Consider the following 7,062-nt stretch of genomic DNA (forward strand, 5'->3'; position numbering starts at 1 on the left):
AATGCCAATTTTGGGAGTGCAGAGCGACATGTAGGAAAGCAACCGGGGGAAGAAGAGATGGCATCGAAAATTTCAAAGCCCACGCCACGTTTTCACCCCTGGTTTGCCTATATTTAGTTAAGCCTCCTCTCACCGGATAGTCATGTCGCCCTGGAGGAAACAACACCCAGACACAATGTTTAAACGCACGAACGCGGCGATCGGGTCACGATGCAGCATTCGTTTCCTCTTTCATCCTTCTGTAAAAAGAAAAGCTTCTGCATGTGTGCATGCTTCGCACACAAACATACATGCACACACTTACCTCCACACCCACCCACACACACCCACCCACCCACCCACACACACACACACACACACACACACACACACACACACACACACACACACACACACACACAGGCACACACACACACACAGTCTCTTGACTTACCAATGACACTTTGAAGCAACTGGCACGCACCGTGGCGATCAGCTATCCGGGATAAAGCGCCGAAATCTCCGCTCCGCTCATTGTGCGGGACCCATCGGAAGCTGCGCGCAGTATGTCCACATATCCTCTCTGTAGAGAAGGGCAGAGAAGGAGCTCGGATTCAGTCACACAGCTCTGCACTCCCTGCAAGGAGTAGGCGGGCACACCAAAAAAAAAAAACGAGAGACCCATTCAGAGTCCCAGAAAGTACCAGCCTCCCTGTCTGCATCAACGCCTTTCCTGCAACGTCCATCTGCCCCTCTGTCTGGGATTTACCCTGACAAACTGGTCACCTTAACCCCTAAACCCAGTCTGGAAGCCTCGGGTAAGCTCCCTAACCTCAGCTAACTGCTTTCTAATATTTACAAACCGGCTCCTCTCACTCGCTCCCCTGCCTGCCACCTCCTCGTCTGAGACTGTCAGGGGGCCCGCCACAATGGGGAGGCCATGTGGGTTTCCCATGGAGTCCCGTGTTCCTCCCGTCTGGCAGTTAACAAGGCTTTGAATGAGGAATGTTAGCAAACAGAGCTGCCGAATGTCGGATGAATGCTAAGCCAGGCAGCCAGTCAGATCGCAGCACTGGCCCAGGCATATGAATAATGCAGAAGAGGAGGCAGGGAGGAGAGGAAGCAAGGCTCCGCCTCCCTTTGCCCCATTCCCAACTCCAGCCGCCCCTCCTTCTTCCCCCCCCCCCCCCCCCCCCTGCTTGAAACTCAAATGCCTTCACAGGCAAGAGAGCAGAGAAGGAGGATGAGAAGGGGGGGGGGGGGTGTTCAAAATATCTGCTGCTACTCACTCATGCAATAATAATAATAATAATAATAAAAAAAAAAAAAGTCCTGCAAGTGGAGAATGGTTACACATGTGCACACACATGTAATTACTACAAATCAGGTCTCGAAACATGCCACTTTCCCCCTGTGTTGGGAACTATCTCACTCTTTTTTTTGGCTTTTTGTGTCTTTTGTTTGGAATTGGCACCTGTCCCAGAAAAAGCCCCTTCCCTGCTCCGCCCTCCTGCTCCCCTTTCACTGGAGACTGCCCACCAGAGAGAGAGAGAGAGAGAGAGAGAGAGAGAGAGAGAGAGAGAGAGAGGGAGGGAGGGAGAGAGAGAGAGAGAGAGAGAGAGGGAGAGAGAGAGAGGGAGGGAGAGAGAGAGGGAGGGAGAGAGAGAGGGAGGGAGAGAGGGTGGGGCATAAAACCCAAAAGAGGGACAGGTTTAGAGATGGAAAGGGTTAGGAAGGTGGAGGGCAAAGGCGATAAGATCACAGGGAAATGCGTGAGAAACAATCAGCTGAATTCAAGAGATGCATGCACAGGTAACAACATGAAATCAAGCAGCTGCTCATGCTGAGAACAAATCGCCTTCGTCTTCTTCGGCTTCAGGGAGGACTCACGAGAAAAAGGGGAAGCCTGGCAAGTGGTCAAGTAACACCGCTCAAAGAGACCTTTCCCTTGAGCAAAGAGCAAAACCACCGATCCAGCCCAGTCCAGGTTTCTCTACGGAGGAGAGCGTGGACGAAGCAAGGTCTGACTAAATGCACATGTAAAAAATAAAATTTAAAAAAAAAAACAGGGGGGGGGGGGCCCAAAAAAAAAAACGTCTTCACGAATGGCGCAGCCATGTCGAAAGAGGGAGTGAAGCAAAAGCCACTTGTTGCATGATATTGAGGAACAGATCTTGCAGCCAGAAGTGAGAGCAGGCAGAGGGTTAAAATCCTGGGACTGGGAGTAGTAAAAAATCCCTCCCTCTTTTGGCAGAGAGTAGCTGAAGGGGAGGGCCCGCCTGTAGAAATAGCAGCAGAGCGTTTTTCCCCTCTTGTTTTTTTTTTTTTTTTTCTCAAAGCTGCAGCGTCCTAGTCTACCCTCTTGCATGTGGCCAGGACCCAGGGAGAGAGGAGGAGGAGGAGGAGGAGGAGAGCGATGGATAGAAAAAGAAGCCAGAGAGCGGGGAGGGGATGGGATGGGATGGGATGGGAGGGGGTGAGAGAGGGAGAGGAGACGAGCTGTGAGTGGAGGAGAAGGAGCTCAGCTGATGATGAAACAGGGGACGTGTGGGAGTGCGTGTGCACTACGCGTTTCCATCACTGGCCCGGTGTGACGTGCGCGCCCACGAGGCCGGGGCGGAGCGGGGCTGGAGGGGGAGAGGGGGGGGGGGGGGTGGGAGGATGGGTGTGTGTGTGTGGGGGGGGGGGTGCACGGTGCACTGGAGGAGGAGAGTCACAGCAAAGACACACAGTCACAAATGATCACAGAACTCCGGGACAACTTGCAACTTTGCGATTAGAGGGAAAGATTGAGTTGCCGCTGCGGTTTGAATGTCAGCCGTTTGTCTTTGACCTACATGTCCTCTATCAGATAACTAACTTCCAGGCGGCCGGGGAAAGCAAATGGCGTTCCCCTTAACAAAAGGCCACAAAGAGAGCCAGGTGTGCGATCAGGGATGGATGTCGTTTTCGGCCTCCTCCTCCCCCCCCTCCACCCCGATCGCCAACATGATAATAATGCTCTGAAAAGCTACAGACCGCATTGGCATGCGATCAAAGCCAGATAAGCACCTGGGTGCGACCGCCCCGCCACGATTGCAACAGTGAACCCTGCTGTAAAATCCTGTAATATTTACCGCAGTGCGCCCGCCGTGCACCTTTACTAGGCCACGAGTTGCAGCACGAGCTGCGGCCCCGCCGGTGCGAACCAGGAGAGCAGAAATGTCGGGCAGGGACCGAACGATAAAATGGACTCTGCTGATGACTCCGCTCGTGTCCCGCACCCTCCTTCCCCATCCGCCTCCCCTTCAGTGTCCAGCCTATTCTGTCTCCCACCCTTTTTTGTCCTTTCAGTAGCACTGTTATAGCCTACAGTAATAAACAGCTCGGCTCTGAGCAGCTAGTGTTCATTTAAGCATGCACGAGAAGGATCTTTTTGTGTGTGTGTGTGTGTGTGTGTGTGTGTGTGTGTGTGTGTGTGTGTGTATGTGTGTGTGTGTGCCCGACACCACCTGTGCTGTCTTTCTCTCTCTCTCTCCTTGTCTCAAGCACACCTACCAACCCCTGCATCAGCACGCTGAAGGTTATTAACACCCGTGCGGTTTTCGAGTCGACTTCCCTCCCCGAAAACTTTACTCCGTCGCCAAAACGGTGTAACGCCCCGTAGCTGTTTGTAACAGATTCCCCCAGAGTTAAAAAAAACAACAAAACAAAACAAAAAACAACAACTTCCTCTCTTTTGGATGCCTTTCCCTCCCTCCCTCCCCTTCAGTCCTCTCTTTCCCCAAAAGAGACCCAGAACTCAGCACAGGCACATTTTTTCCCCTCTTTCCTCCTCAAAGTAGCAGCCTTACAAAGGAGAGGAAGAAAAAGGGAAAATTGTCCAACAAAACGACAGATCTCACATCACGGAGCAGAGCTCGCCGGTCTCGAATTCAGTATAAAGGCTCTACGGAGGACTTGCACGAATTTGAACAAATGAAAGGTGGGAAATCCTCGTTGTATCCACTTAACTGTTTTCTCATATGTGTGTGTGTTTTTTTTTTTTTTTTTTTACTGGGGCGATGAAGAACAGAGCGAGAACGAACAACTGAACAGCAAACTAATATGGCCGCTTGCTTCGTTGCAGTGTCTCCTACCTCCTCACTCTTAGTCTTGGAGGCTGAAAGAAAAGGCGTTACGCTGTTGTGTGTGTGTGTGTGTGTGTGTGTGTGTGTGTGTGTTTCTACCTCACAGGACGGACGTGGAGAGGGAGAGAGAGAGACAGCGAATGAGTGCACTTGTCTTGCCTAACAGTCCTCAGCTTTACACAGCCTCAAATCAAACTCGGCTTCCCCGTGTTCTTTGCAGTGCCGCACCGTCCGCATATCAAAAAAAAAAAAAAACACGACACACAAAAAAATAAAAAGGAGTGAGGCAGAAACCCAATTTCTGCTGCGGAGCATCCGGGGATTTCAATTTACCCCCGTGAGGAGGAAAAACGGACCGAGCACCGAACAGCCATCACGCTGAACCCCGTGACGCCACATCTCGCCACGTCTTTGAACCAATTGCAATCGCTGCGAGCATGAAACTCCACCGCAAACTACGGGATGAACACAGACCAAACAACAGTGTAAACAAACGCCTGTTTCATCCGCACTGTTGAAGGAGCTCCACAGCTCCAAGTCATCTCTCTCAGACACTGTTGCTGCGAGTCAGTTGTTTACCATCTAACATGTGGCAGGAATTCAAAAAACTTGGCAGAGGCTGTTGCACCGTACGTCGTGGAGAGTTCATTTGAGGATACGGCTCTGGTTTTGGCTCGGCTGCCAACTTCTGACACTGTAGCCCTCTGCGCGGCCTCACCCCTGCAGGAGCGGCCTGCGTAATGCTGCCATTGATGAAACTCCAAAATTAACAATCCCGTTTATGACACCTCCATGAGTCTACAACCACATTTTATTATCAAACCCTTCTCTCACCTGCAGGTTAAAACCGAGCGGTGCGCTGCAGTAACGAAGTGTCAGCGATGCGATGGCATTTTTTATTGTTGAGATTTGACACACGAGCAAATCATAATTTTAAAGCTCTGCGTAGTTCAGGTGAAGCGCGGCGGGTGAAGAAGGACGAGAAGCCGCACGATCGTTCACGATCTGCACGAATCGAACCCGCGGCCACGGAGAATCGAAGAGACAAAAACGACGTCAGACAAACGCTGCCGCGGTAAACGTGTCACTGGCGCACAACTCGTGTTGCACAGTGGCAACGCAGCATTGAATGTCAAAATGAGTCCAACTGAGCGGTAACTCACTCATGAGCTCAAACAATGGATCTGTTGACTCTGCGGTCTTATCAGACTCCGAGTGCCTCCACATCTTTATGAATCGTCCCATAAACACTCCAAACACCAATTAACATGCTCTTTTCACATACACACTGCTTTGGGCTGCGCAGACCTGCGTGGTGCACGCAACACACACACACACACACACACACACACACACACACACACTGAAAATAACGGAAGACACGATATTTGTAATACTCGTTGGCAAAAGAATATACAGTACCATATGAATATAGACAAATCACATCATACATTGCCATGAAAAAGCAAACTATAGGAATTATAGCACAATGGCTATTGAACACAAATTAATTAGATGCCGAAGGAAAAAAAAAAAAATATATGTATAAATAAAAATCTATAATCAATTTCTTCATCAAAAATTTAATTTCTTCTAATATGTGCAGCTTTTACTTGTCAGTGAATAAAATGCAGTTAAGTAGTAGAAGCCCATACGAATGCCGGTGAAGAGAGTTGGGACCCTCTCTACTTAGGTGAGTGTACGACTTATTGCATTCAAAATGCCAACGTTCAGGTCTGACGCGCATGTTCAAGAAGTTCTCCTGAACGGTATTTCAAGCCTCTAACTTTCAGCAATCTATACATTCACACACTGGCGAGTGCACGCACACGCGCGCACACGCACGCACACACACACACACACACACACACACACACACACACACACACACACACACACACACACACGCACACGCACACACGCTTCCTCCTGTCTATGGTGACCGGTGCGGCGGGCCGGCTCCCTCTACAAGGTGGTCTGCTGAGGGGCCCCTCAGCAGCACGCGCCGCAACAACTTCTCTATTACAGCCGTGACCTCTGAGGTCAGCCTCTGAGGGGTTGTGAACAAAGGCCACGACCCCGGGGTCAGAAGTGTAACGCCGGGGGCAGGCCGGGGCCCCACGGCAAAGGGAGCGTGCTGTTTGCTTTGAAAGGTAAGGATCACTAACACAGAGGCCTAATAAGGATTAAGGGGCCATCCCCTTTGGGATGTCACTCTGGGGCCTCATACATCAGTCTCTATTAACCTCCGTGACCCCCGGCGGCCATTATGTGGCCACGGGTCACACTTAACTCGTGCCGCAGAGCTGTATAACCTAATGTCGCATGAAACCCCGAACTTGAGTGCTGCTGATTACATGGACAAATTGTTTTAAGAGATAATCACCTTTGTCAAATAGGACTCGGGCCTCCTTTTAAGGAGTTTCCCTTGTTCAAGCTGCCTTCGACTTCATGTGGCAGTGGGCAGATTTCAGTCCGAGGAAGGTAGTTCAAGGCAAAAAGCCGTTATTCGCCATCAGGTCGGCTGTCGCAGTAATAAAACAAAAAGCCTGACAGGTTTTACAAATAAATTAAACGAATATCTGAAAATCACAGGAAAGTTACAGAATTAAATTTACGCAAGGAGCCAGAGAGAGCTTGGCAAAACTTTGATAAAAGCAGGTGAGCAAGAACTGAGAGACCAGATCACAAAATGGAGGACAAGAGGAGACAAGATGGAGGCCCGAGTGATGCAGCCTCTCTACACTGCTTATAACGGGGCAAATCGCCATGAAAACGTCGTACATCGTACAACACATCTCTGGATGTAATACATAAAAAAAAAAAAACACGTCTTTTTTTAAACAAATGCCAGAACTGAAACTTCGCTCTCCATGATGAGGATATGAATTCCTTCAGTCACTTTGGGACCAGACAGATACAGAGGTTAACCCTGTGCAGTCCGTCAAGGACAATGAAGGAGGTGTGGAGATTT

The sequence above is a fragment of the Embiotoca jacksoni genome, unplaced genomic scaffold (genome assembly GCF_022577435.1).
Source record: "Embiotoca jacksoni isolate LCO1_2020_lvr unplaced genomic scaffold, fEmbJac1.0.p SCAF_21, whole genome shotgun sequence".
Taxonomy (NCBI): Eukaryota; Metazoa; Chordata; class Actinopteri; family Embiotocidae; genus Embiotoca; species Embiotoca jacksoni.